Source organism: Acinonyx jubatus, chromosome A3 (assembly GCF_027475565.1).
Source record: "Acinonyx jubatus isolate Ajub_Pintada_27869175 chromosome A3, VMU_Ajub_asm_v1.0, whole genome shotgun sequence".
Lineage (NCBI taxonomy): Eukaryota > Metazoa > Chordata > Mammalia > Carnivora > Felidae > Acinonyx > Acinonyx jubatus.
The window spans coordinates 120306754-120317289 of NC_069388.1; positions in this window are offsets into that span (position 1 = coordinate 120306754).

Here is a 10536-nt window from a genome sequence, read left to right on the forward strand (position 1 = left end):
CCAAACTCTGGGAATATCCTGACTTCTCATGTTCCTATTAAAGACAGTGAAAATGTATAGTGACAGGACAATGGGAACATCCTGAGTTGCTTGGAGTTACTCTTTCATTAAAAAATGATATGGCATCCGTGCACTATATCAATTTGCTCTGTTTTTAGTTAATTGACACATCTTTAAGTTCAGTTATCTCTAGCTTCCTTGACAAGATGTGGTGTTTGGATCCAAGGTTGGAGATCAGACACTTAGCCACAGGGATCTGACGGTATAATCGTACCTCATACTTGCCTCATGCCTCCCACTCATGACCCTGCCTGGATATTCAATGATCTCTATGTTTTTTTTAATTAGTTTTTATTCAAGTGTAATTAACATGTAGTGTTATATGTTAGTTTTAGATGTACAATATAACGATAGAACAATTCTATGCATTACTCAGTGTTCATCACAATAAGTTTACTCTTCATCCCCTTCATCTGTTTCACCCATCCCCCACCCACCTCCCCTCTGGCAACCACCAGTTTGTTCTCTATAGTTAAGAGTCTAGGGCTTTTGTTTTTAATTTTGTTTATTTTAAACTTTTTTATGTTTATTTATTTTTGAGAGAGAAAGAGAGAGAGCTTGAGCAGAGGAAGGGCAAAGAGAGAGGGAGACACAGAATCTAAAACAGGCTCCAGGCTCTGAGCTGTCAGTAGAGAGCCCCACGTGGGGCTTGAACTCATGAACTGGGAGATTGTGACCTGAGCCAAGTTTGTACACTTAACTGACTGAGCCATCCAGCTACCCCAGCTTGTCTTTATTTCTTTGTTCATTTGTCAAAAACTTAAAAATAGAATCACCATATGATCCAGTAATTCCATTACTGGGTATTTGGCCCAAGAAAAGAATTCACTAATGCAAAAAGATACATGCACCCCTATGTTTATTGCAGCATATGTTACAAGAGCCAAGATATTGAAGCAGTCATGTGTCCATCCATAGATGAATGGATAAAGAAGATATGGTATGTGTGTGTATGTATGTGTGTGTATAAAATGGAATATTACTCAGCTGTAAAAAAATGAAATATCACCATTTGCAATAATGTGGATGGATCTAGAAGGTACAATGTTAAGTGAAATAAGTCAAAGAAAGACAAACATCATATGATTTCACTCAGATGTGAAATTTAAGAAACAAAATGAATGAACAATGATCTCTCGGGCTCCTGCCTGACCCTTCATTCTTACTACAGAAAGAGAAGGGGTGTGTGTGTGTGTGTGTGTGTGTGTGTGTGTGTTCATCTGGAGGACATGACCACTGGTTGACCCTTGAGTTGGACCCAGGCAGTCGGAGTCTCCTCCCTCCCTTTCCCATTCTTGGAATGTATGTCTTGCCCACCATTTCCACACTAGGGGCTGTTTCAAGGCTGTGACCTTGAGAGAATAAGGTGTTGTTGACTGTCTGGACTAAAGATGTGACTGAACCCAGTTAAGGCCTGTATATGAACTTTAAAGATTCTGATGGTGAGGCATGGAAATTTAGTTATTTTGCAGCCATCCAATACAAACCTCATATATATCATCCCTTGGTTATTAAGTCTGCTACCTATCAATCTGGAGTGGTCCACCTCTTTCTTTAATCTCTGATAGTTAGACTCTTCCAAAGGGATTAACCCTTGGACAATGGGTAGCCAAGGGATAGATAATCATGAATAAGTCATTGTGGTTTCAGGATACATGGGAAGAACATTTTGGTTTGCCTGAAAGAGCCTGAGGCAGTTTTGACTATTTTCCATGTACTGTCTCATAAGGTTCTGGCACCCCTGGCAATATGAAGCTGATGCCTTAGCCTGGGTACAGACTCTAGTAACCAACCCTCCACAACAGATTGGATGCATAGGAAAAGCTGCCATGGTAGCACCTAGGTGGGATGACATATTGCCAAGGATGCTGAATTGCCCTTGAATACAGTGACTTGGTTAATGCAGTAATAGCATGTCCTGTATATTCTAAACAACACCCAAGGAGACTGCCAAAGGAATCTGGGGCCATTCACCAGAGTTTCCAACAGGGAAAGAATTGACAAATTGTTATATTGACTTCCTCCGGTTTTAAATATGCCTTGGCTTATGGTTTATATGGACACTGTTTGGCCTAACCCAGGTTTTTCCCTGTTGTGATGCAAACCTGCCTGCCACTAATAGGGGATTGGGAAACTAAGTACCGTGGACAGATACCCTCATAAACTAGACACTGATAGGAGTGCACATTTCAAAAGTCATGATATGCAAGACTAGACAAAAGAACAGGACATTGAATAAGGTTCCATCTTCCCTATGACCCACAAGCAGCAAGATTACTAGAAATAAAGAATGAAATATTAAAACAGAAGGTTAAATTAACAGGTAAAACCACCTTGGCCAGGAGGACTAAAATACTGTCTCATGCTTTAATACATTTGAATGATCAATTGGGAGGACCTATTGCCTCATATGCCAGACTACTGAGACACCCAACACCATTAGGGGACAGAAATTACTGGAGACAGCCCTTGCCCCGAATATCACTGTGGATCACTGTGCCATGCTGCTGAGAACACCAGGCCACATCACACTGGGAAAAGCAGTAAGACATCCTACCAGTGTGGATGAATTATTTCACTCCCCTGGGTTAGGGGGAACTGCTCAGTCTCCACTGGCAACTGTTGTCCAGTTGAAGCACACTGTGTTTAAACCAGGAAAATCTCCATTGAAAGAGGGGAGAAAGTGGGGGTTCTGGTCTGGCATATCCTGCCCCCAAGTCCATTTCCTGGAGGCTGACCATGCTGCCTCCCCTGGTCACTGTGTGGTAGGCATTACCAGGTAAAGTTCCTAAAGCTGTCAACCTCCCTCTTTTTAAGGCCATGTGAACACAATCTTCATTCTACTGTTTTGATTATTTGGCTGCTGTCTTTGTTCCTTCCACTGGCCTGGAGGACATTACAGCACACATAGAATCCCTTACTAAATTCACCCAGCAAGGCTTACATGATAGCTGACAAAGCATATCCTCACTGAACATTGAAATGTTCTAATGAGAAAAGCTGTCCTCCAAAATGGCCTTGGACATTATTAGTGCCTCGCAAGGAGGCCTGTGCCATCTACCACAGAATGTTATGTGTTCACACCTGATGAGTCTGCTAATGTATCTTTATTAAATCACACGAGGACACAGGTGAATACACTGAGTGATCCGACCCCTAGCCTAGGAGATTTAATAAGTCAGTGGTTTGGATCATGGGGCTCTTGATGGGAAAAAAATGTTACTTATTTTGGGAATCATTATTTTAATTTGTGTTCTCTCTTGCTGTGCCATCTGCCTCCGCTGCAGCCATGTAGCAACCATAGGAGCACCTGCAAGGGGGTGGAACCCATTGTTGATGCTTAAGGCACAGTTTGGAGGTGGGCAGGACCTGTAAGATTGTGAGAGCAGGTCATAAGAGCAGGTCAGGAGCTGTGGAGGGTTGGAGGAGGCCGTTGAGAAGACGTGACCTCCATTTGACCTGGGTCAGGGTAATTGAAGGCTCCTCCCTCCCCATGCCCTTTGAATGTACCTTCTGCCCACCACTTCCACACCAGCAGCCAGTTTCAAGGTAGTGGCCTTGAGAGAGTAAGGTGTTGTTGAGGTTATCTGGGTGGAATATGTGATGAAACCCAGTTAAGGCTGCTGTATAAACTTTTAAGGTTCTGGTGAGCAGGTGCCTGTCCTGCGGTGTCCGACAAGACTCGTAGGTAAGTTGTCTTGCTTGTTAAATCTGCCACCTACCTGTCTAGAGTGGCCTGTCTCTTTCTGCAGTCTGTCCTTGCCCTCCCTGTGTGGGGACTGATCTGCAAACCGACTATGTGTGCCTGTGTTTGGTAGTGGAAAAGACACATTACTTTCCAACTGAGTTTTCAACTTATTTGAGGTAGGTTAGTGTTTATTATTAAAACCAGGTGTTGTTTCCCAGCAAACTCTGATTCAATGCATTTATATCTATGAATTCATCTAACAACTGATCCCAAAATATTTGTGTAGCTATTTAATAAAAAAGGTCTTATTGTACTGACTGTGATTCCGTAGTTCGCAGCAATCTCTGTGTAATTCTGGAATTACTTTATGAGATCTTCCAGACATGATGGATTGGATATTGTGGAGGAATGGTATATGGTCCCAGTGAATTATCCTTCTTTTACCCTCACTGCATTTGTAAAACCTGTTCAATATAGTGCATTCTCTTAATACCTCTCTCTCTCATCTATATACATACATACATACATACATACACATATATATACATATATGCATAAACTTTTTATTGAAAAATCAGATACACAAAGAATAGTACACTGAATATACACCTCAAAGGGTTTTCAAAAAGCAAATGCTATTGAAACTGCTACCCACATCAAAAAATAGAATATTGTTGGCAACATGGAGGCTTTTCATGTGCCTGTCTTGTAGCCACTACCATCTCCAACGTGAATCACTGTCTTACCTCATACCACGTTACTTAATTTTGGCCATTCTTTTGAAATTTATAGAAATGGAGTCATACAGTCTGCGTTATTTTGTAACTGCCTCCCTGCTCTCAACATTTTGTTTTTGAAATTCTTTCATGTTTTTGGAAATCGCAATTGTTTATTCTTATGGTACACTTTCCAATTTCATGAATCTACTACAATTTATCCACTCTACTATTGATGAACTTGTAGATTCTTTTCTGTGTTTAATTAGGAATAGTGCTGCTATGTTCTGCCTATGACTGTTAGTGCCCGAATGTACATGTTTTTGTTGGGTGTGCACCCAGGAATGGAATTGCTATGTCCTAAGGTAAACTTATGCTAAGCTTTAGTAAAGAGTATCAAACATTTTCTAAAGTGGCTTACAAATTTACATTCCCACTGATACTGAATGAGAGTTTTAGTTGCTTCATATCCTTGTCCTCTGCAGCACTAGATATTTTCAGGTTTTTGAAGCTCTAGCCATTATGGTTTTTACCTACTGGCATCTAATCCTGGAATTATTTTGCAGTTATCTGATGATTAATGAAGTTAAACACCTTCTCACATGTTTATTTGACCATTTAGATGATGTAATTGTGTATGTGTGTGTGTGTGTGTGTGAGAGAGAGAGAGAGAGAGAGAGAGAGAGAGAGAGAGAGAGAGAGAGTGTCAGGGAGAGAAACAGGCCCATTTGGGACTTTTGCCCACACTCTGTTGTGTTGGATGTCTTTTGTCTTATTGGTTTGTAGAAATTCTTCATATATTCTGGAGTCCTTTATTGAATTCTGTGTTGCAAAGAGTTTTTTCACAATCCATGGTTTGTGTCTTTTAATGAAGAGATGTTTTTGATTTTACAGTAGTCAAATCCTTTCTTTTATGGGTTAGTGCTTTTGTATCCTATTGAAAGAGTTTGCTTTGTAAATGATGGCATTTGAAACATTTTCTTTCTATGCAGTTGTTTTGTTTTATAGAAAGACAATTGGTTTTTATATAATAACTTAAAAAGTGAACTTGTCAAATTCAACTCTTATTTTTAATGGTTTGACTAGATTATTTTAGATTTCTTTATGTACTCTTTGTCATCTGCAAATTAATTATTGTTTTTATTACTTTCTCTCCAAACCTTACATCATTTACATATTCTTGCCCCATTGGATTGGGTAAAACCTCCAGCACAATATTGAATAGAAATGGAGATGGCTGACTTCCTTGGTTTGCTCTCAATTTTAGAGGAAAGCATTTAGGCTTATGGCTCTAGGCTTTTTTTTTTTAAGTTTATTTATTTTGAGAGAGAGAGAAAGCGCCAAGTCAGGGAAGGGCAGAGAGAGAGGGAGTGAGAGAGAGAATCCCAAGCCCAGTGTGGGGCTTGAACCCATGAACTGTGAGACCATGACCTGAGTCAAAGTCAAGAGTTGGTTGCTTAACTGACTGAGCCACCCAGGAACCCTTAGGCTATTTTTTTTTAAATAGATACTAGTGTATCGCACCAAAGTTTTTCCCTGTATTATCAGTTGCTATTGGTATTTTTTCAGTTGTATTGAGATACAATCAATGTATAATATTGCATTAGCTTAAGGTGTACTATATAATGATTAAATATACATATATATGTATATTGCAAAATGATTACCACATCTAGGTCGAGTTAATATCTATCACTCTACCTACTTAATAAGTTGTTCCTTGTGATGAGAACTTTTAAGATCTGTTCTCTGAGCACCTTTCAAATATACAACATAGTGTTGTTAACTGTGGTCACCATGCTGTATATTACATGCCCAGGATTTATTAACTATATATAGAGAGTTATATATTGATATACATGTCACATCTTCTTACATCTTTATCAGTTCATCCATTGACAGGCACTTAGGTTGTTTTTATATCCTGGGTATTCTGTATAATGCTGCAGGGAGGATGGGGGTACATACATCACTTTGATAGTCTGTTTCATTTCCTTTGGGTATATACCCAGAGGTAAAATCGCTATATCATGTGTTAGGTCGTTTTTTAAAAAAATATTTTGAGGAAGTTTCCTCTTTGTTTATGGCAACTTTAATTCTTTTATTTTCAGCCATTGCATTATATTTAAGTTGTGTCCTTTGTTTTTTTCTGACAAACTTTGTCTTTCAATTGAGCACTTAAAAAAATTACCTTTAATGTATCAATAAATTTTGCTTATTTTGATTTAAATGTTCCAACTTACTCTTCAGTTTCTAATTTTACAACCAATTTCATATTCCTTTTTTCTTCTTTCCTGATTTCTTGACCTCTTTTGGATTAATCGCCATAAAAATACTCTATTTTTCTGTGATCTTTTATTATTCTTTTAAGTATACCCTTTTGGAAACCAGTATGCATTCTTGATTCATTCCCTTAGTCAATTCAAGCTGCTATCACAAAATACCATAGATTGGGTGGCTTATAAACAACAGAAATTTATTTCTAACAATTTTGGAAGTTGGAAGTCTGAGATCAGTGTACCAACATGATCAGGCGATGGTAAGAGCCTTCTTCAGGGCCCTTGAGACCTAATTAAGTCCTCAAAACTCTACCTCTTAATACCATCACATTGGGAGTTAGTATTTTAACACATGAATTTTAGGGAGGACAGAAACTCACTGTGAGATAGTATTTTATCACTTCCCAGATATATCAAAGCAAACTTTATTTATAAAATAGTCACAATAATTATAGAGATTGTACATGAATGAACATGCTCAAATCATAGTCTGACAAAGAATTCATTCAAGTTCTTTTCTGGAAAAAAGTTTTTGAGCACCTACTCTGTGTTAACTACTGTGCTAGTGGTATGAAATCAATAAATTATCCAATATTTATTTAATTCTTTCATGTTTTGGACATTATGATTAGTGCTGAGAATACCAAGGTAATGAAAACTTGACATGGTCCTTTTGCCTCGTACCAATAATATAAACTCTAGTGAGAAGTGGACAAAAGTACATACCTCTGGTATGCAAATGTATTTAACAGTGAAAAAAATGGCAATTATGATAATGAACACTTACTATGTACCATATTTTTGTGAGCACTTTATATTCATCACTCCTTACAATTATCTAATAAGATTAGGTGTTGTCATTGCATCCACCTTACTGATAAGGATAGATTTAAGTGTTTTGCCAAAGTTACATGGCTGGGAAATAGCATAGAAAAAGAGCTTTGGGAATGCAGGGGAGCTAAGCAACTGATCTCACCTAGAATAACTGGGGAAGGCTTCATGAGGGTGGAAGTCATTGGAACTTTGAAGACATGGTTGGGCTGACATTCAGGACACATAGCCTATGATATGTCACAACTGTGCATGTGTGTGCATGTGTGTGGCAGTAACGCATGTTCAGAGAAGAATGAAGAGCCTGGTATGTTGGGATCTCAGGGTTTTAAAGGCAAGTTATAGAAAAAAAGGAAGGTTTTTAAAGGGAAAAACACGATATCTAAACTATTCTGATAAGCATTGATAATCTGTCTCTTCTACCTTCTAGAGTGATAATATCTAATATTTATGGAGGACTTACAACGTGCCAGGCTGTGTAGTAAGCACATTACATATGTTAATTCATTTTAGCCTAAGAAGAAACCCTGATAGGGATATACTAGAAAATAAACAACTGATGTACAGAGCATTTGAGTGAGTCAATCAGGGTCACACCTTTAATTGGTGGAGGTGTTAAGATTGGATGTAGCTTTGCTCTTAATTTCTATACATATAGAGTCTGTTCTTTATTTCTTATAGTCTGACATTGTTAGGTATATTATATGTAATAGATATATACTATTATACATATGTAATATTTTAATATTAATGTTAGATATATATATATAGAGAGAGATAATATATACTATATTAGGTATAAACTATATATTAACATACTGAGCATTATTAGGTATATTATATACATGAAAAGATCTCACTTGCCAGCTGAAATGTAAACCTCAGGGACAGAGACTTTTGTTTATACTGCACTGGGATCTTTTCAGTGATTTTTGGAAAGCTAGGCCATTATGTAGTTGGTACTTGTGGAATGAATGATTACATATTGAAGAATGGTAGATGTCTAACATATTGGCAAAACAACATGTGTATATATACACACAATTACATTATGATTTGTATATATTTTTAATGTTAATATAATCCTAAAATAAGTTAAAATTAATATTAATAAATATATATTAAAATGAATATATATATGTAGGATTGGTTTTGTCTATAATACATATATACATATATATGCAAAACCAATGCTAAATACATGTTCATTTTTTGTTGAAATGATTTAGTATCTTTTATCACTAAGAAATAGTAAACATTTGGGGCACCTGGGTGGCTCAGTCAGTTAAGCATCCGACTTCAGCTCAGGTCATGATCTCATGGTCCATGAGTTCAAGCCCTATGTCAGTCTCTGTGCTGACAGCTCAGAGCCTAGAGCCTGCTTCGGATTCTGTGTCTCCTTCTCTCCCTGCCCTTCCCCCACTCACACTCTGTCTCTCAAAAATAAAAAAAAGTTTAAAAAATTGAAAAAAATAGTAAACATTTCAGATTAATGGATTCTCAGTAATTAAAGAACTTACTTTCTAAGATCTGGCAGAAATTGTAACAATGAACTAAAAAGAATCCTAATTTATGACTATTTAAGAAATATATATTTATTTTGTATTGATATCTAACCCATTTGTCCCCCAGATAATTTCACTGTGGCTGAAAGCGTATGTAGTATATGCTATACATGTAGTGTGTGTGTGTGTGTGTGTGTGTACTAATTCTAAGTTCTATTTTGCACTCAAACCTGAGCTTGACTTTGCCTGAAGGCTGGGTTGATCAGGATAAGGGTTCCTGGTTGCCAACTTTGCAGGAATAAACTCAACCCCCTGACTGTTAGGACTTTCTACAATGCTGCCTCATTGTCTTATGTGGTCTTGCTCTCTTTCCCCACACGGGCAAGCTTCCTGCCCTCCACTGCATGCCAATGCCTCCTCAACCAACCAATGTGAGACAAAGTAGTGTTCCAGGGATCACTACTTTGCTAGCTGGTAGACCACTTTCACCATGAAGTAGACAGGGAGCTAAGAGACTTGAGTCAATACTTTGTTTTGTGACCTGGTACAAATGATATTTCTTCTGCTTGGGTCTTATTTTTTTTTATCTGTAAAAAGAAGAGTTTATACCAAATGTTTTTTAATATCTGAGTTTTTCTGAGGAGGGTAATGAGTACTGTGAATTAATTTCTTGTTAAAAGAACAAATATGCCTTTAAAAGTCAGACAGGGGCGCCTGGGTGGCTCAGTCGGTTAAGCGTCCGACTTCAGCTCAGGTCACGATCTCGAGGTCCGTGAGTTCGAGCCCCGCGTCCGGCTCTGGGCTGATGGCTCAGAGCCTGGAGCCTGCTTCCGGTTCTGTGTCTCCCTCTCTCTCTGCCCCTCCCCCGTTCATGCTCTGTCTCTCTCTGTCTCAAAAATAAATAAAAAACGTTAAAAAAATTAAAAAAAAAGTCAGACAACATTATAAATATTAACAGTGGGACATATCTAGATAGTAGAATCCTGGGTGGACATGGTTGAGGATAACATTGTATATTGGCCTCATCCTGGTGTCAGGAGTCCTCTTGATATAGCCTTCATTATAAGCTATATGGGTTTAAATGGAAGGATTTGGCTCCTAGTTCTGTCAGTCAGATTATTCAGAGTGGCTGGCAGTGGCATGTTCATGGGAAAATTGACCACATGCTAAGATGATATAGGAAAGAGCGGTAGATGTTTCAGGAGGCATTTCTCTGTCTTCCTCATGTTTCTTCTGCATGTCTTGGAAGAGAAGAATGACATTGTCTGTAGTTTTGGATTCTCTTTTCAAGAATGCACACTGAAAAAGCTTGGAAGATGGAGATAATGCTTCCCTCCAGAGCACAGGACAGGCATGCTTACTGCCCAGTACAGAAGACTTAGGTTTGCTGTGACATTACCTGCAGTGCATGGAGGTCTCATGTGGCTCTTTTTGTGTTGCCTAAGAGATAGGAGCTT